The sequence below is a fragment of the Narcine bancroftii genome, chromosome 2, assembly GCF_036971445.1.
Source record: "Narcine bancroftii isolate sNarBan1 chromosome 2, sNarBan1.hap1, whole genome shotgun sequence".
NCBI lineage: Eukaryota > Metazoa > Chordata > Chondrichthyes > Torpediniformes > Narcinidae > Narcine > Narcine bancroftii.
The window spans coordinates 357755768-357776738 of NC_091470.1; the positions used below are offsets into that span (position 1 = coordinate 357755768).

A 20971-nucleotide genomic window follows, 5' to 3' on the forward strand; every position below is an offset into this window, starting at 1 on the left:
TTCTACGGTTTCCCAGCCCCCTCGCCACCCTTGCTGACAACAGATCTTTTAACACTTTCTTCACTGAAGTAAGCTCACTTTGATGCAAACCTATCTTCTCATTACTGACATGAAAGAGATACTGCAGCCGATTATGAAAGGCATGTGCATTTGGCCATCAAGTTTGCAGTGCCCGAGGGAAGTAACTCTAATCAACATGCAATGCCACATCCTGCGTGAATGAGAGGGTAGTGAGCAACCAGGCCGATGGTGGATTGGCTTTTCAATTTTTAAAAATAAATTTTGGAGATACAGCCCGGTAACAGACCCTTCTGGTCCACGAGCCTTGCACTGCCGGAATACATCTGTGTGGCCGATTAATCTAGAAACACATCAGCTGGTCCGCAGTGTACATAAGAGGTAAGATATATTACTGATGTTTCGGGCCTGAGCCCTTTTTCAAAAAAAAGCAGAAAGGCATCTGAATAAAGACTGGAGAAAGGGGAAGGAGTCCAGACTAACAGCCAAAAGGTGTTAATTGGATATGATGACGGGAAAGGTGAGAATTGGCTCTGTAAAAAGAGACAGAAGGAAAAGGGACGAGAGCGAGCGAGAGTGTGTGTGTGTGTGTGTGTGTGTGTGTGTGTGTGTGTGTGTGTGTGTGTGTGTGTGTGTGTGTGTGTGTGTGTGTGTGTGTGTGTGTGTGTGTGTGTGTGTGTGTGTGAGAGAGAGAGAGAGAGAGAGAGAGAAAACTGGGGGAAAGGCAACAGGAGAACGAACAAGGGGAAGGGGGTTTATCGGAAACTGGAGAAGTCGATTTTAAAGCCATCTGGTTGGAGGGTGCCCAGACGGAAGATGAGGTGGTATTCCTCCAATGTCCAAATGGTCCCAGTCTGGCAATGCACGAGACCATGGGCAGACAAGTCAGCAAGGGAATGGGGTGGGGTATTGAAATGGGTGACCACTGGGAGATCCATACTATTGTGGCAGACTGAGCCGAGTTGCTCAACAAAAGCGATCTCCCAGTCTACGTCCAGTCTTTCAGATGTAGAAGAGACCACAATGCGAGCACTGGGTGGCCCCATGCAGATTCATGAGCAAAATATTGCTTCACTTGGAAGGACTGTTTAGGGCCCCAAATTAATCTTCCAACCCTGTATTTCTTTGGAAAGTGGAACACCCGGAGGAACCCACACAGACATGGGGCGAATATACAAACTCCATAACAGACAGCACCAGATTTGAACCTGGGTTGCTGGTGTTACAATAGTGTCGTGCTAAACGTGTTACCCAAATCAGGAACTTCTGGAAAAATATTAATTTGATTAATCCATACAAAGCCAGAAGCATATTCAGTTCTGCTTAACATGATCTGAGAGCATGTCAAGTAAAGCTTGTTTCTCAGAGGGCTGAATCCAGCTTGCCCAAGGGAAGCGAGTTGGGGGGCAGTTAACAGTGGCCATCAGAATTACTTGGCAAGGTCCTGCCCATGATCTGATTTCCAATTGCCCTTCTTGTCAAGTGGGAAGAATGCTTTTTTTTAGACATACTGGATGGTAACAGGCCCTTCCAGCCCAAGATCCTGTACCGTCCGATACACCAATTGGCCGATAACCCCCACACATTTTTGGAGGCTGGGAGAAAACCGGAGCACCTGAAGGAAACCCACGCAGACATGGGAAGAATGTACTTATAGACAGCATCAGATTCAAACCTGAGTCACTGGTGCTCTAACAGCATTGCACTTTTAAGATCCCAATAAAAGGCTCCATGCACCCTCAGCTGAAAGAGAAGGCATTGCTCCAAAAGGTGAATACTTGATTCATCAAGAAGTACAACACAGAAATGGACCCTTTGGCCCATTGAGTCAATGCTGAGCATCAACTACCCATTTGCACCCATCTTCCATTAATCCCAGTTTCTCATCAGCTCCCCCAGATTCTACCACTCACCTATACAGTCGCGGCAATCGAGGCTGAATTTTCGTCCTCCAAATTTCTCAGCTTCTTTCCATCATGTGCCATGAACCCATTGAGTTGCACAGAAGAAACAAAAAAAGGCTGTATTGCCCATAAGGAGTGCAAATCCCTGCAGATGTACTGTTCTGATTGGTTGCATCAGTGTCTGGTAGGGAGGTCCCAATGCGCAGGACAGGAAAAAGTGACATAGAGTTGCGAACTCAGCCAGTGCCATCATGAGCACGACTCCATTCCATTAAGGACATCGACAGGAGGCCAAATGTCAAGACTGCAGCCTCTACTATCAAGGAACCCTCACCTCCCCAGCCATTCCCTCTTCTCATTGCTACCATGAGGAAGAAGGTGTAGGACCCTGAAGGTGAACACCCATTGGCACAAAAATAGCTTCTTCCCCTCAGCCATCATCAGATTTCTGATGAACCACAGACACGACCTCACTTTTTCTCTTCTTTTGGACTAATTTATTTGTTTAACGTAATCTACAGCAATGTTTGTACCTGTGATGCTGTCACAAAACCACAACTTTTGTGACATGTTCATCAAAATAAATTCTGATTCAAGACCTCGCTGAGCATGGAAGCATACATAGATTTCCCCACCCCCCACCCACCTCAACCCCCACTGAATTCTAGCCCTCACCTGTACATCAGAGGAAACTTACTTTGACCAATTAACCTACCGAGCCATGCATCTTTGGAATGTAGGTGCAAACTGGAGCCCCCTAAATAAAGCCACACAGAATGTATGGACTCCATGTAGACAGCACCTGAGTCCAGGATCGAACCAGGATTATTGGTTGAGGGCATGTCTTGCATTTATTTAGCACCTTTTATGACTTCAAGAGATTTTTTAACTCTTTTTTGAGGTCTGGAGAAATAGAATTCATACTTCAAGTCTCATAAGAAACATTTAGGCCTTCCTTATCAGGTGTATGCGACCTATTGTGGTGATATGACCACCAGCCTCCTGCAGGGGGCGACCTCTGTACCAGCAGGAAGACCACCTGAGGGGCTGACTCCACTTGGCCAATTCTCAATCATCTGACCTGAATATAAACCTGAGCCGGCCCCTCTTGAGTCAGTCACTCATGGAGCCATCAGAACAGAAACTGGTGTGCAGACTTTTAATGAATTAAAGCCTGTCATAAAGTCTTTGCTGAGTTTTATGCTTGCTTGCTTGGTGCACCACAATTTAATTCATTAAAAATTTTAAAGAAAGACCATGGAGAGGTTTCTGACAATCGGGAGCCTGGACATCGACCCCCAACACCTGGATGCCCCGGCATGCTTCAAGATCTGGAAGCATGTGATTGAGGTAATCATCCACACACAGGTTGAGGTGATCCAACCAGAAAAGGCTCATGGTGCTCTGCACTAAACTGGGCCCACGAGCTTTCCAAGCCATCAGAGACTGCACAGACTACGAATCTGCGATGGCCATTCTGGAGAGCATGTACAAGTCCCCGACAAACTTGGTCTATGCCAGGTACCAGCTCAGCATCAGGTTCTAGCAGCTAGGTGAGATGGCCGATGCCTGAGCTAGCTTGCCTCTGCCTAACCAAGTGACCGAAGAGGAAGTGGAGCGATTGATTCGGGATGCCTGCACTCGAGGACTGCGGTCAAGGAGTGCCCGACAGAAGCTGCTGGAGGAAGACATTGCCTCACTTACCAGGACAATAGAGGTAGTCCGCTCGCTGCAGGCTGCAGCTCATCATGCAGAGGTCTTCGATACCTGACTCCCCCAACCTCTTGCCTGACAGATGCAAACAACCACTGTCGCCTTGGGGCCCTACGTGGAGGAGAAGATCACAGCCGCCAGTGCAGCTTGCCCATGTAAGTACTGTGGGTCCCAGTATGGGTCAGACAGGCAATTCTTCCTCACCGACCAATGTGCAGTGGCTTTCACGTTCAGCACCACCAATAAGGGCAAGATCAAGATCGATAAGATATTGCGCTGGAGATTCGAGCTGACCACGTTCAGCTATGACCTCCAGAACAGACTGGGGAAGTTCAACAACTCCCCTGATGCCCTGTTCCAGACCTGTGCCGCAGAGCAGTCTGACCATCTGCAGACACTGCACGACATCCTCTGCCACCCAGGCGTCACACGCCTGAATCACTTCATCAAGTCATGAAATCTCCCCTTCATCGTCTCAGAAGTCCGGACCTCGACCAAGTCATGTAGGATCTGTGCAGAGTGCAAACCACACCTCTTCTGCTCACCACAGGCCCATGTCATCAAGGCCACTTGGCCCTTCAAGCAGCTCACTATCGACTTTAAGGGCCCCATGCCTTCCACGAACAAGAACATCTACTTTCTCGTGGTCATAGATGAATAGTCACATTTTCACTTTGCCAAATCTTGCCCTGACACCTCCACAGCCACCATTATCAGGGCTCTGACGCAGATCTTCACCATATTTGGATATCTGCCATTCATCCATAGTGATCGGGCATCTAGCTTCATGAGTGAGGAGCTGTGCCAGTACCTAGAAGCATGAGGAATTGCGGCTAGTCACACGACTGGCTACAACCCGAAGAGCAATGCCAGGTGGAACGCGAAAATGGGGGTGATCTGTAAAATCGTCCTCCTGGCCCTAAGGTCCAAAGGCTGGTCCATTGACTACTGGCAAGAGGCCCTTGCTGAGGTACTCCATGCCATTAGGTCGCTCTTGCATACGGCTACTAATCTGACCCCTCATGAGTGCCTTTTCTCGTTCCCCAGGAAATCGGCAACTGGGGACTCCCTCCCACCTTGACTCACATCTCTGGGACCACTGCTCCTCCACAAACACGTGCAGGCCCACAAGTCTGACCCACTGGTCGAGCAGGACCTCCTTCTCCATGCCAACCAGAACTATGCCTACATCAGGTACCCCAATGGCCGTGAAGACATTGTCTCGACCAGGGATCTGGCACCAGCGGGGGCCCCACTCCCCCCAACACCACGAGTACCCAGCCCAACTTCCCCGCCATGGGTACCATTGTTGCACTCTGGATTTGGGACTCCTCGTGGACTACACCCATCCGGCCACCCCTGGTGGACAGACATGCAGATAGACACTGTTCTGCCACCCTCCCAGCCAACCCTCAGGGTAACCCCACCCTCGCCAACCTTTGACCAGGAACCAACCCTGCGACAGTCTCAGAGACTCAGATGGCCGCCGGACCGCCTGAACCTGTAAATACCACCACTGTTCCACACCCCTGGGACTCATTCTAAGAAGGGAGTGAATGTGGTGATATGACGAACAGCCTACTGCAGGGGGCGACCTCTGTACTTGCAGGAAGACCATCTGAGGGGCTGACTCCACCTGGCCAGCTGACAATCAACTGACCTGAATATAAACCTGAGCTGGCCCCTCCTGAGCCAGTCACTCATATGGAGCCATCAGGACAGAAACTGGTGCGCAAACTTTTAATGGATTAAAGCCTGTTGTACAGCCTTTGCTGAGCTTTGTGTTTGCTTGCTGCACCATGGCGCACCACACCTATCCAGTCAAAAATCGTTCAGGTGGGCACACCTTCATTCCCCCAAATACTGCGCTGTATGACCATTGCCTCTTGCCACTGTCACAGGTGGGAGGTTTGCAGATGCAGTGTACTGAATGTGTCATGTACCGGGGCTCGTGACAATTGCCAACTCTCTGCTCACCCGAGGTGTTTCTAAGGTAAAAGAATCTGGTGTGGCTTCACAGGAAAGCAGAACAAACAGTATTGCATTGACTCAGTGATTTGTGGGACCCCAGTGATTGTAAGGAGCTGCAGAAGGAATGACAGACACACACTTATCAGACATAACTAATCCAGATGAAAGGCACCAGCTGTTAAGCCTCCAGCAGTGCTGGCCCATAAAACCAAGGCACACATATCAGAAAGTGTAGCTTATTAGAGTGGGCATTCTTGCATCCCGGAATTGCATAGGATTTCTAAAAGGCTTTGTCAGATGGAAATAGGATCACAGCACAAAGGATGACTTTCCTTCAGAAATGTATTCATCCCTTCTCTTTGATGGATGTGAACAATTTTCTGATAATGGTTGAAGCAATTGGTTTCTGCTGTTCGACTGGAGTCATTTAGACAGCATTGGAAGCCAATGCATATCTTTGGCATACAGGATTTAAGGGATGTACTCCCCAAGATTAGATATTTGTCCAAAATGAACACGGGAACAAGCACGTGAAGGGTGACCGATGTTTCGGGCCTGTACCACAACTTCCTGCGGTCGCTGCGTGACCTGCGGAGTTTCTCCAGCATGTTTGTGCATTGCGGTTGACCCCCTGTGTCTGCAGACTGTTGTTTAACAAGCACACTTTTCCCCTTTGTAAAATATCATGAGAGAAGATGAGAACTGAGACAAAGAAGGAAGCAATAGGAGAAATGGTCAACTAGTTTGTCAAACACATGGATTTCTTAAGAGGTTTAAAAAAAGATAGACTAGGGGAGCGTTTTGTTAAACATCTTTGCTCTGTTCACTATAACAGCAATGACCTCCCAGTGGTCAATCATTTTAATTCCACACACTATTCCTACATGTTTGCCCTTGTCAAACTATTGCCACCCACAACACCTTATATTCCGTCTCCAACCAGATGGTATTAACGTTAACTTCTCCAATTTCCATTAACCCCCTGCCCAAAGATTCTTTCCTTCCATATTGGTACATCTCCTTTCCTCCAGCTTCCTACCCATCCCCTCCCCTCTCCTATCAGAAAGCTGCCCCCCCCAACCATCACTTCTCAGCTTTTTTTCTCTTCTACCCTCCCATCTGTATCCAACAGTTAACAGTTAACCTGTGCTCATTCTCTTCCTTTTCCTCTCTCCTCATCCCCCTCCCCCCAACTGTTTATTCAGGCATCTGCCGGTTTTAGCTCATACCTTGATGAAGGGTCCAGGCCTGAAACATTGGTCACCCTTCACTTCCTGTGGATGGCGCATAGCGCCCTCCCCAGCATGTTTGTATATTGCACTCAACCCAAGCATCTGAAAACTATGTGCTTAAAACCCGAAGAGATTTGGAGAGTGAATTCTGGAGCTTGGAGCTGTGGTGGACAAAGCCATTGAAACGAGCAGGGAGACACTTGTAAAGGAGAATGCAGACACGTTTGCAGAAGCTTGTGGTGGGGGTGGGGGGGGGGGGTGGTTGAAGAAAACAAAAAGATGGAAAGGGGAAATAGAGCTCTTGATAAACTGGGAACCACCAGGGCTTTGTAAGAGGCCTTCCCTGAATATGCACTTTAAGATTCTGGGTAGCTCACCAACCTCAGCTTGTTAAACATGGAGCATTAAACATGTTCTTCATAAGACATAGCAGTAGGAGTTGGTCATCTAGCCCAGCAAACCTGCTCCGCCATTCAATGAGATCATGGCTGATCTGGCCATGTACTCAGCTCCACTTACTTGCCTGTTCCCCATAAGCCTTAGTTCCCTTAATCTTCAAAAATCTATCCAACTATGTCTTAAATACTTTTAACGAGGCAGCTTCCTTGGGCAGAGAATTCCACGGAGTCTGAGAGAAGCAGTTCCTCTTCATCTCTCTCTTAAATCTACTCCCTGAAAATTTAAAACTTGGTTCTCTAGTTCTGGTCTCACCTGCCCGTGGAAACAACCTGCTGGTTTCTTCACTGTCCTTTTCATAAGTTTACAATTGTCCTCCAAATTACTATCATTAGTATTTTCTATTCTGTGCTAAAGATAACCTGTTTAATAAGTGAAACGTATAATAATTACTACAGACAGTATATTCTATTGACATGTATTTCATATATTGATTTTCATAAAATGATAAGTATTGGAACATGTTGGAGATAGAAATGAGCATTTGCCCAATTACTAATGTTTGGCCTGGAAGTCAGCCTGAAGAAAACTGAGGTCCTCCACCAGCCAGCTCCCCACCATGACTACTAGCCCCCCCACATCTCCATCGGGCACACAAAACTCAAAACGGTCAACCAGTTTACCTATCTCGGCTGCACCATTTCATCAGATGCAAGGATCGACAATGAGATAGACAACAGACTCGCCAAGGCAAATAACGCCTTTGGAAGACTACACAAAAGAGTCTGGAAAAACAACCAACTGAAAAACCTCACAAAGATAAGTGTATACAGAGCCGTTGTCATACCCACACTCCTGTTCGGCTCCGAATCATGGGTCCTCTACCGGCACCACCTACGGCTCCTAGAACGCTTCCACCAGCGTTGTCTCCGCTCCATCCTCAACATCCATTGGAGCGTTTTCATCCCTAACGTCGAAGTACTCGAGATGGCAGAGGTCAACAGCATCGAGTCCACGCTGCTAAAGATCCAGCTGCGCTGGGTGGGTCACGTCTCCAGAATGGAGGACCATCGCCTTCCCAAGATCGTGTTATATGGCGAGCTCTCCACTGGCCACCGTGACAGAGGTGTACCAAAGAAAAGGTACAAGGACTGCCTAAAGAAATCTCTTGGTGCCTGCCACATTGACCACCGCCAGTGGGCTGATAACGCCTCAAACCGTGCATCTTGGCGCCTCACAGTTTGGCGGGCAGCAACCTCCTTTGAAGAAGACCGCAGAGCCCACCTCACTGACAAAAGGCAAAGGAGGAAAAACCCAACACCCAACTCCAACCAACCAATTTTCCCCTGCAGCCGCTGCAACCGTGTTTGCCTGTCCCGCATCGGACTTGTCAGCCACAAACGAGCCTGCAGCTGACGTGGACATTTACCCCCTCCATAAATCTTCGTCCGCGAAGCCAAGCCAAAGAATAATAAAAAAAAGTATTATTTGCAGTGAAAGGTGAAATCAGGGGGAATTCTTTTGCTTAGAGGATGGTGAGATTGTGGAATGAAACACAAAAGTCTGCAGGCACTACGGTTGTAGTAAAGCACACATAGAAATGCTGGAGGATCTCAGTCAGTCTCGCAGCGTCATTAGGATGTAAAGATGTATTTCCGATGTTTCAGGCCTGAGCCCTTTGGCTGAGAGGGTGGAACGAGCTGCCAGTGGAAGTGGTGATGGTGGGTTCCATTTCAACATCTTAGAGAAATTTCGATAGGCATGAGAATGGGATGGGTACAGAGGATGCAGCCCAATGGGATCAGTCATGAACTAGAGGGGATGAAGGGTTTGTTTTTGAGTTGCAGTGTTCTACGGTTATACAATAAACAAAATAAAATATTTAATGTAGCATCAGGGTGTTAACGAGTCATTTCTATACTTGAACAGTGTTAATTAATTCCTAAAGAATTTCTTTAGCAATGCATGAAAAACATTAGCATATGGTTGTCTGGAGTGTGAGTTATTTTGCCAGGTTGCTCTGGAACAGTACTGAAGGGCAAGCATGAATTCAACATGTAGGAGATCTGAGCGCGGTCAAATCCAACAAGTTGGATGCAGAAAAGAAATCTTCTTTTTTGTGTGTGCTTGAAGGCAAAATTGAAAAATGTGGAAGCTTTGGAGAGAGTGCAGAGGAGAGTTACAAAGATGTTTCCTGGATTGGAGAACATGTCTTATTAGGCAAGGCGAACAGGCTTTTCTCTCTGCAATGAAGAAGGATGAAAGGTGACTTAATCGAGGTCTATAAGATTAGGGGAAGCGTAGTTAGGGTGCACTACCTTTTTCCTAGAGTGATATTAGCAAATATCTGGATAAGGTGAAGGGAGGAAAGCTTAGGGCAGATGTCAGGGTTAATTTCTTTTTAAACACAGTGAGTGGTGGGTACCTGGAATGCCTTGCCAGAGGTGCTTGTGGAGGCAGATACAATAGGGATATTTAAAAGACTCTTTGACTGGCACATAGATGCAAGAAAAATAGAGGCTTACGGGTGTGAGGTAAGGGAAGGTTTAGATTGTTGAGTGGGTCAGCATAGGTCAGCACAACCTCGTGGGCTAAAGAGCCTGTACTGTGCTGTGATGTTCTATGTTTATGTAAGTGGTGATATAAAGCACAATGAGTTAGTTGTCCTGCTCTCCTACAGTAAGTACATGCAGCTTACTTTTCATTATGGTCAGAAGGCAAGTGGAATGTCAAAGTTTGTCCTCAAAGTTTGGGAGAGTTTGGGAGAGCATTGAGGAATACAGAAGAGCAGAAAGATTTAGGAGTGACGGTACATCGTTCCCTGAAGGTAGAAACTCACGTGAATAGGGTGGTGAAGAAGGCTTTTAGTATGCTGGCCTTTATCAATCATTGCATGGAATATAGGAGTTGGGAGGTGATGTTGAGATTGTATAAGACGTTGGTGCGGCCTAATTTGGAGTTCTGTGTGCAGTTCTGGTTGCCTAATTATAGGAAGGATATAAACAGAGTGGAGAGAGTGCAGAGAAGGTTTACCAGAATGTTACCTGGGTTTAAGCATCTGGAGTATAGGGAGAGATTGGACAGATTAGGTCTTTATTCTTTGGAGCGTAGAAGGTTGAGAGGGGATTTGATAGAAGTATTTAAGATTATGAAAGGGATAGACAGAGTGGATGTGGATAGACTATTTCCGTTAAGAGGAGGAAAGATTAAAACAAGAGGACGTGAGTTAAGAATTAAGGGGCAGAGGTTTAGAGGTAACATGAGGGGGAACTTCTTGACTCAGAGAGTGGTAGCCGTGTGGAATGATCTTCCGGGAGAAATAGTGGCGGCGGAGTCAATTGTATTATTTAAGAAAAAGTTGGACAGGTCTATGGATGAGAAGAAGATGGAGGGTTATGGGCATTGTGCAGGGAGGTGGGACTAGAAAGGGGTGTTTGGTTCGGTGCGGACTAGAAGGGCCTAATGGCCTGTTTCCGTGCTGTAATTGTTATGTTATGTTATGTTATGTCATGTTAAATATCAAAGCACCAGCCTCCTGCCTCTGTACATGACAGCGAACCTCACGTCGCACCATGTCACTACAGACCTTTTGCCCTGTGGGCTGAGAGGCCACCACCTCCTCCAAAGAGCTGAACGTTATCAAGGCAATGGCTGAGGAGGAAGGGAGTCTCTGTCAGACGAGCCCCTGGATGAGGAGGTGGCTGTGCATAGGGACTCCAGGAAGAGAGACTTCAAGTCAGTTTAATGTCTGGGGTGAGGGGGTCGGTGTGGGAAGGGGTGAGTGGTGGGGGAGAGGCAGTCTGGGTGCAGCAATCAGTGAGGCTATTGGATAATACTCGGCAGTAAATTTGTAAAAAGACGCGGGTATAACCATCCCAAACAGAACCACAGTTTTCTTCTGAAGTGCTAATTTCTTTCATATTTTGCCAATGCATCTGTGTCTCTGCATATTATTAGATCTTTGAATAAGTTTAGTTGTATCAGATTGTCTGAGGGGAATATGATTATGGATATCCTTGGTGTTCGAAGCTGTAGGTGGCATCTTGCAATAAACAGTCTACTGTGAACAAGGCTAATTGTTAGGTCTGGAGTATGTTAACTCAAATATAGCAGAATATATCGACTGTGAATGCTTACGGAAAAATAATCAAGCTGTAGAGATAAGGAAGTGTCTAAACTATGATAAGATTTATGAGGTACGGTGGACTGTGAATATTTCTGGATGGATGATGTGTGATCGATGAACAGAGGCTGTTTTAGCAGTTTGACCTCATCTCAAACCCTGACGATTTCCTTCATCGAAGCTGGGAAAATGTTAGTCCTATTTACAATAACTCTTGTACTCCATTCCACGGGGAACCGGAAACTTTGAGTAGACTAACACCTGGTCATGGATGGTGAGCCGGCAAGGGAAGGACAGAGATCTTCCTATTAAGATGAGATCCGTTTCACAGTACAGGCATACCCCGCTTTACGAACCTAGAGCGTTCCGACGGAACCTTTCGTAAGCCAAAATGGCGTAAAGTGTAGAAGCGATTATTCATCCCTCTCTGTCAACGACTCTTTACAAATAACGCATCACCCTTTGCGTGTAGTACGCGGTTTGGCCAGCTGAGTTTCGGCAGCATTCTGCTTTGTATGTTATGATAGCTGCAAAGCATCAGATTGGGACAAAACAACCTAGAATATCACTGCAATGTACCTTTCATCTATTGACAACATTCTCTGGGACTGTTGGTTAACTAGGGCTCAAAGGATTATAAAATATCCTTTCCATCCAGCACACAGTATCTTTGATCCATTACTATCAAGAAGGAGGTACAGGAGCACCAAAACCCGCGATCTGGGGAAATGCTTCAGCGATGGGTCGTATATGTACAGTCGTATATGGGTCGTATATGATCATAAAATTGAAATTGAACTTGAGAACGTGAAGTGAACTGCTCTTTCAGCTTGAACACCATTAATATAGATAGGGTTGTGGATTTTGTCCCCTCTCCTGAAGTCCAACATCATCTCCTTGATGTTTTGACATTGAGAGAGAGGTTGTTGTCGAGGCACCAAGACACCAGCCTTTCGCTCTCTTTCCTGTTTTCCGTCTCGTTGTTATTTGATACCGCACATTACTGTTGTATTGTTGAAGATGGAGTTGGAACACAGTTTAGCTGTTCAGATGAGTGTGTAGAGGGAGTATTGGCCTGATCTGTTGTTAAATGGTGAAATGGAGGGATCAGCAGAAATTTTCAAAGAATCATCGAAGAATCATACAGGAGGGCAGAAAGTTTAACTGAGACATTGGTTAACAAGCTACTTGTTAAAATATAGAACTGTGGGGCGCTGTTAGACAGAACCAGACACACACAAGGTAAAGACTGTTCAACAGGCTTTAATCCACAAAGATTTGCACAGAGACAAGCTGGCTTTTGCTGCAGTAAATCTTAGTGAGAGTTCGGAGGCCGGCGCAGGCTTATATCCCGGAGGGTGATTGACACCCAACCGGGTGGGGCTTGATCCATTCAGGTCGACTGATTGACAGCCAGTCAGATGTTGCCCTGTCCTCTTACACTCCTGCAGGTACAGAGGTTTCCCCCTGCAGTAGGCTGGTGGTGTTCCACCACATTCACCCCCTTCTTTAAAACTGTCCCGGGGTGTGGGGGGGGGCGGGTGGAGAGTAACAAAGAATCATACCCACTATAAAAAAATACAATATTTACAGATTGAGACGATCCAACGACCACCGGAGTCACTGTGACTGTCATAGGACTGGCTCCTGGTCACTGGTAGGAAGGGAGGTGGGGCTGGCGGCAGAGATTTGAGTGACTGGTGTGATGCCACGCAGAGGGGTGCCGAGGTGGCCGGGGTGGAGGTGTGAGTCATATTTGATGGGTGGGGTGCAGGTTCATCCCCCATAGCTGAATTGGGCCCCTGGTGGTCAAGGAGGTCCTGTGTGCCCCATAGCTGCCTGGGGACGGGGATGTATGCCCGGTCAGTGTCATTCTGGGCTGTGGAATGGTGGGTGCTCCTGCTGGTGCCAGGTCCCTGGTTGAGATGGGGTCCTCCCTGCCATTGCTGAACCTAATGTAGGCGTAGTTGTGGTTCGCATGTAGGAGGAAAACCTGCTCGACCAGGGGTTCAGCCTTGTGTGCCCATATGTGCTTACGCAGGAGCACCGGTCCTGGAGATGCAAGCCATGCTAGGGGCGACACTCCAATCACCGACTTCCTGGGGAATGAGAACAGACGTTCATGAGGGGTCTTGTTGGTAGCCGTACATAGAAGTGACCTAATGGCATGGAGCACCTTGGGCAGGATGTCCTGCCAGTATTCAACAGCCCACCCTTTTTACTTGAGGGCTAAGGGGACTGCCTTCCAGACCACACCATTTTTGTATTCCACTTGACCATTGCCTCTTGGGTTTTAACTAGTCGTGCTACTAGTCGCGATGCCCCTCACCATCAGGTACTGGTGCAGCTCGTCACTCATAAAGCTAGACCCCCAGTCGCTGTGGATAAAAGCAGGGTGGCCAAACATGGTGAAGATCTGCTCCAGGGCCCTGATGACGGTGGTGGTGGAGGTGTCCGGTCAAGGGATAGCTTCTCGGGCAAGGTCCTCCCACTGGCCCAAGCTACAACTTTTCCCCTCCTACCTGAGGCGCAGGCAGTTTTTCCATAGTAGCCGTGGGAAAAAGCCTTTGTGGATTAAATTGTGGTGCGCTGTTTGACAGAACCAGACACACACAAGGTAAAGACTGTACAACAGGCTTTAATCCACAAAGACTTCCACAGAGCCAGGCTGGCTGTAGTGAGCTTCGGGAGGCCAGCACAGGCTTATATCCCGGAGGGTGATTGACACCCGACCGGGTGGGGCTTGATCTATTCAGGTCGACTGATTGACAGCCGACCAGGTGTTGTCCTGTCCTCCTTACTCTCCTGCAGGCACAGAGGTTGCCCCCTGCAGTAGACCGGCGGTACACTCCTGCAGGTACAGAGGTTGCCCCCTGCAGTAGGCTGGCAGTGTACCACCACAAGAACAAAGGCACATTCCACAATGGTTACCCCTTGCTGAGTTACTACTGCAAAGGAAACCAAGAACACGCTTAAACTTTGCTCAGCCAAATCTTAGGCAATTGGAATAAAAATGAAATCATAACTCAAACTATGGAGAGGGACATTTTAAGTAAGATAAAAAAGTTTATGTGTGAAGGCAAATCAGAAATTCAGAAACAGAACGTGGGAGGGATCATTGAATTACACAGTGAGAAGAGATACCTTGACAAAAATAAGTGGTAGAATTCTGGGTGCATACATAAATACCCTAACTCCAGTTTGAGACATTGAAGAGAGGGCTTAGGTGACAATGAGCACATTTCAAATGTTGACCCAGCGGAGGCGGAGGAGCAACACAAGGTTCTACCAAAAATGATGCTGTAGTGGCCCGCGACCCGGGAGGTGGCCTGACACACAAAATGGCGGTCGAACATAGCAATCGCACACGGCCCACACAGGCCAATGGCCTTTCTCCTTGGCCAACCGCTGGCGCAGCGGGAACATCGATCAATCAGTGACCGTCACTTCGGAAAACTGGGCCCGATGGCAGGAAACTAGGCCTATAGAGGCAGGGGAAGAGTGTGCAATGAACCAGTCTTGTCTGTAATCAAACTGAGTGTGTGTCATTTTTCCACTCTTTGCTGTTGTGACTGGCGACAATGCAACAACAATATTACCTTAACTGTAACTGAGTTAAACAGGAAAGTCTGCAGACACTGCAGTGCACAAGAGGGCTGAAGCAACGAGTTAACATTGCGTGGTACAAATCCTGAGAAGGAATTGTAAATTGTGGCGTGTGCTACATGTCCAAGCAATGTCTTAAGTGATTTTTGATTAAGAGGGACATAATTGTGGAGGACAATATGTTGGATTAAGAGGCTGGAGGGGTGGTAGGTGAGGACAAGGGGGATCTTGTCCTGGTTGCGTCTAGGGGCGGAAGAGGCCAGGCCAAATGTGCAGGAAATAGAGGCGATGCAGGTGAGGGCTGAGTTGATGGGAACAGAGGGGTAGCCATGTTATTTTGAAGGAGGAGGACAACTCAGATGTCCTGGACTAGAAGCCCTCATCCTGGGTGCAGATGCACGGAACTGGAGGATTTGAGAGTAGGGCTTGCACAGGAATGTGCTCATCGTTTTAGATTTAAAGGCTGCACCTCTCTTTTATTGGCCTCTGAACTCAATCATCCCTAATATATAACACTTCTAGTGTGTACATTTCAGAAACATAGACTCCAAAAGTCAGCCATTTGTATTGCATTTATACGTTCATGCAAGTACTCTCACAATGTCTTCTTTCATTATTAAATTATCTTGTAGCCATGTTCTGAAGCAATTATATTTTTCTCACTGTGGATAACAGTTCAAATAATAATTTAATGATTTTATTCAAAGATGGATGAAAGGTGACTTAATAAAGGTCTACAACAGTGGTTCTCAACCTTTATCTTTTCCCTCACATACCTCTTTAAGTAACCCCTATGCCATAAGTGCTCTATGATTAGTAAGGGATTGCTTAAGGTGGGATGGGAGTGGGAAGGGAAGGTTGAGAATCACAATTGTTACTGAAATATTTTGTTTGAGAAAAATTGTCATTGGCCCATTTCCTTTGGAGCGATGAAACCGTGCACATAACGAGTCAATTAGGTATGATTAAAACAGTAGGTTTCAAACTTTTTCTTTCCACCCACATACCACCTTAAGCAATCCCTTACTCATCTCAGAGCACCTATGGCATAGGGATTACTTAAAGTGGTATGTGAGTGGAAAGAAAATGGTTGAGATCATGAGGGGCATAGATAGGGCAGACAGTCAGCACCTTTTTCCTCAGAGTGACAGTAGAAAATGCTAAAGGTTATCTATTTAAGATGAGGGGAGGAAATTTTAGGGGAGACATCAGGGGTAGTTTTCTTTTTACACAGAGAGTGGTAAGTCCCTCGAATACATTGCCAGGGGTGGTGATGAAGGCTGGTACAATAAGGATTTTAAAAGAGTCTTGGATAGGCACATGGATGCATAAAAAAAATAGAGAGTTATGGGTGTGAGGTAGGGAAGGTTTAGATTGTTGAATAGGTTTGTCTCGGTCGGCACAACATCGTGGGCTGAAGGGCTAGTACTCTGCTGCAATGCTCTACGTTCTATGTTCATTCCCAAACTGGGATCCAGGTCTCAGCACTTCCCTCTGTAACTGGATCCTTGATTTTCTGTCTTGCAGACTGCAATCAGTGAAGATGGGTAATGGCATCTCCTCACACTGATGCTCAACACCGGCTCTAGAACCACAGAACCATAGAACCCTACAGTAGGGAAACAGGCCTTTTGACCCATCCAGTCCACGTCAAACTGTTATTTCACCTAGTCTTATCAATGCACCCAGACCATAGCCCTCCTCGAAAATGTGTACTCAGTTCCCTACTATACTCCCTCCACATCTATGACCATGCGGCTAAATATCGTTCCAACTCCATCTTCAAACTTGCTGATGACACTACAGTGGTATCGAATGCTGAAGAGACTGAATACAGAAGAGAGTAAAGATCTGGTGGCATGGTGCCTCTCTCTCAATGTCTATAAGATTAAGGAGATGATCATTGACTTTAGGCATGGGTCCAGTCAACACCTCTGTCGACATTGATGGTGTTGAAGTCAAAAGAGTTGATAGCATCAACTTATTTCAATTAAGTATATCCAATGTTGTGATCTGGGTCAAGCACGTTGACGCAATGGTCAAAAAATGGATGGACATGACACTAAGGATGTGAAGAGACTTTCCCTGACTGCCAAGCGGTTCTGCGCGTACACCATTGAGAGGAGACATCAAATCATGGAGCAGCAGCTGTTCTGCTCAAGACTGGGAAAAGCTACAGCCGGTGCTGAATGCAGCTCAGAACATAACGCCAACTTCCCTCATCACACACTGCTTAGGAGAGGCATACAGTGTACTGACAGGGCCATGCTGTCGGGGAGAAGGCGAAAGAGAATGAATGCATGCACCGAGGCTTAAAGATCGTTCCTTCCCTGCAGATAACAGCTTCCCGATTGAGCTCCATAACGGAGCTATCATGGAGTTAAACAAGAAAGTTTGCAAATACTGGGGTCCACTGCAATACACAAGTCTGCTGGAGAAACTCAGCCGATCACAGAACTTCCATAGGTCGTAAAGGATAACCTAAGATTCAGGCCTGGGCAGGTATCTAAATAAAAAGGTAGGGTGAGGGGCTGAGGAGGTGGGGAGAGGAGGGAGGAAGCGGCAGGGGCAGAAACACGGGCTAACAGGTAAGAAATCATACAGTTGGAATAAAAGGTGTGGTTCTTCCAATTTGAGGCCACAGCCCGACATGTCAGTGTAGCATTAGTGTGTGCAATTAAAGTGGTTGGCCACTGGGTGGTCCTTGCCATTGCAGCAGTCAAAAGTGAAGGTGCTCGACGAAACAATCTCCCAGTCAGCATCCAGTCTCACCGATGTAGAGGATGTCACAGCGGGAACAATGAATGCAGTTGATTCATAGGTGAGGTGTTGCTTGACTTGGTAAGGGTGTTTGGGGCCAAATGGTGGTGAGGGAGGAGGTTTGGCATGTGCAGCATTTCCCGTGGTCACAAAAATAGATACTGAGGGGGCGATCCTTGGGCAGGGATCAGTGGACAAGTGAGACCCAGAGGGCTATGACTTTACCTCAATGTAACCAGGGGTTTGTATAGCTGTAACAAAGGCTCCCTACTACATATTTTCACACTTTAAGATGTATGTGCACGCCTTTCTCTAACCTTGCTAATTTTGTTTTATTTGCGTGATCTGTGTCCATGGATCTCAAATGTTCTTTAGGCCACTGTAGGTACTAGCTTCTCACATTTGCAAAATACTGGATACTATCTTGTTTTGCTTTAAAATGTTTGGGAGAGAAGGGACATCAGAATCAGAATTCATTGACATGAACATGTCACAGAATTTATCGTTTGCAGCAGCGTTACATTGCAAATATTGCAATAAATTTACATTAAAAAAAAATAAATTGAGGCAAAAATAGGAGAAAGTGAAGTAGTATCAGTGGTTCATTGTCCATTCAGGAATCCGATGGCAGCAGGGAAGAAGCCGTCCTTGTGCCATTGAGTGCTTCTCTTCAGGCTCCTGTACCTTTCTCCCCAATGGTAGCAGAGTGAAGAGGGCATGGCCTAGGTGGCGGGGGTCTTTGAGGATAGTGGCTGCTTTCTTAAGACCCTGCTTCTAGATGGAATGGAGACCGATGCCTGTGATGGCGATGGCCGAGTTTACAACTCTTGGTCAGTTTTATCTTGTCCCGTGCATTGGCACCTCTGTACTAGATATTGATGAAACCAGTCAGAATCTTCTCCCTGTAGAAATTTGCAAGAGTATTTGGTGACATACTGAATCTCCTCAAACTCCACAAGAGGCAAGCCTTCTTCAAGATTGCATCAACATGGAGGTCCCAGGACAGATCCTCAGGGAGGTTGACACCCAGTAATTTGAAGTTCTTAACCCATTTCCACTGCTGACCCCTCAATGAGAAGAGTTTTGTGTTCTCCTGATTTTCCCTTCCTAAGTCCACAATCAGCTCCTTGGATTTGTTAACATTGAATGCAAGGACGTTGTTGTTGTGGCACCATTCAGCAAGCTGATCTACCTCCCTCATTGCCTTCAGTGATCTTGCTGATGTCTGTCATGTCATCAGCAAATTTGTAGGCGGTATTTGAATAATCGTAGCCACACAGTCATGGGTGAAGGAGTAGATATACTCCTGGGGTAAAGGAAAACATCTGCCAGTAATATCACTGAAGAGGTTGCAATAGAAAGAACTAATACGGAGCTGGTCTGGGGTACAGTGGAGTCAGAGGTTTCCCTCAGAGGGTCATTCACATCAATTAACAGTGAAGTTCCTCCATTCACCTGACACATGCACGCCAAGAGCTGTTGTTGTTGAATTAAAAATTCCTTCCGACTAGCCTGAATGCTTGGAATACAAGAATATTTTATAACGCACACATTTTAAGATAGCTTTGCCTTTCTTTGCTATTTGACTGGCATCTGGGCAACTTATCAAATAGGGCAAAAGCTCTCAATATCGTTGAAGCAACAAGTGCAAAGCGCAACGCTTTACAACCCGCGGATAAGATCAGATCACCTTGTCATGAGCATTCATGTTATATGTATAAGGCCTAACACAAGATTGACCTTGATGCTGGCCTATGAGATTTATGGTTGCATGGTCCTTAGATCCCACTGCAGAATCATGTGTATTGTATTGATTATTTAACTTGCCATGGAATGCACATTCCAGTCTGATCAAATCAATGGGCGGCTCGGTTGGCATAGCGGTTAGCACTACGCCTTTACATCACCAACGATCGGGACCGGGGTTCGAGTCCTGTGCTATCTGTAAGGAGTTTGTATGTTCTCTCTACATCTAACCCTAACCCTCCCACCATTCAAAATGTATCGGGGGTGTAGGATAATGGGGTGTGACTTGGGTGGCATGGACCTGTGGGCCGTAATGGCATACTACCATGCTCTTTATCTGAAAAAAATTGTCCTACCAGATTGAAGATAATCACAGATGATTATTGGAAAGAAGAGAGATAAAAAATAATCTTAGAAATGGACAAAGGAAACAGAGATCAAGATTTAGTATAGAAAGGACCAGGCATTGTAAGAGACATCCAGTGGCCTTTTGCTACGTTGTGTCCCTGTGACTTTGCGAAGGTACCTTTGACATCACTGGAAATCTTTGCAAGATATTGAAGGAAGAGTTTTCTGTATATATTTACATCATTTAAAAGTTGGACTGGGTCTTTATTCATTGGAGAGTAGAAGGTTGAGTGGGGATTTGATAGAGGTATATAAAAATTATGAGGGGGTTAGATAGAGTAGATTCTTCCCCTTGAGGGTAGGAGAGATTGGAACGAGAGGTCATGAGTTAAGGGTTAGGGGAAAAAGCTGAGAAGGAACATGAGAAGGAACTTCTTCATTCAGAGAGTGGAATGACCTTCCGGAAGAGGTGGTTGAAGCAAGGTCAATTTTGTCATTTAGGAGAAATTGGATAGGTGCATGGATGTGAGGGAATTGGAAGATTATGGGCAAATTGCATTTAAATGGGACTAGAGGAGATCACTTAAATCAGTACGGACTAGAGGGGCCAAGATGGCCTGTTTCCATACTGTAATTGTTATATTTTCTTTCTTTGGCTTGGCTTCGCGGACGAAGATTTATGGAGGGGTAAATGTCCAGGTCAGCTGCAGGCTCATTTGTAGCTGACAAATCCGATGCGGGACAGGCAGACACGGTTGCAGCGGTTGCAGGGGAAAATTGGTTGGTTGGGGTTGGGAGTTGGGTTTTTCCTCGTTTGTCCATGGTTAATTGTTATATGGTCATCTTGTTCATCAGTCATCTATTTTTCAGCTCTCAATGAATTAAATTTCCCAAATGTATATTTTAAAAGGGCAAATACTGACTCTAGAAGAGCATGGACAAGTTTTGGAGAGGTGAAAGGAAATTGAATCAAATCGCTGTGTCTCTACTCCCTGCTGTCCATGGGTCCACACCAGTGGCAGCACAGCCATTACACAACAGCTCCAGCTCCACCACCATTTTATGCAGGGTCAATTTTGTCATTTAAGAAAAAGTTGGGTAGGTGCATGGATGTGAGGGGATTGGAGGGTTATGGGCAGGATGCAGGTCAGCAG

General features: G+C 46.5%; 1 long non-coding RNA gene across 1 annotated transcript in view; it reads left to right on the forward strand.

Moving 5' to 3' along the window:
• The first annotated feature begins 238 nt into the window (after positions 1–238).
• LOC138755794 (uncharacterized) overlaps positions 239–20971 on the forward strand; it is a 50955-nt gene continuing 30222 nt past the window's right edge. Inside the window, exon 1 of the long non-coding RNA XR_011352563.1 lies at positions 239–399. This is a non-coding gene — a long non-coding RNA (uncharacterized lncRNA). The remainder of the gene's footprint in view (positions 400–20971) is intronic.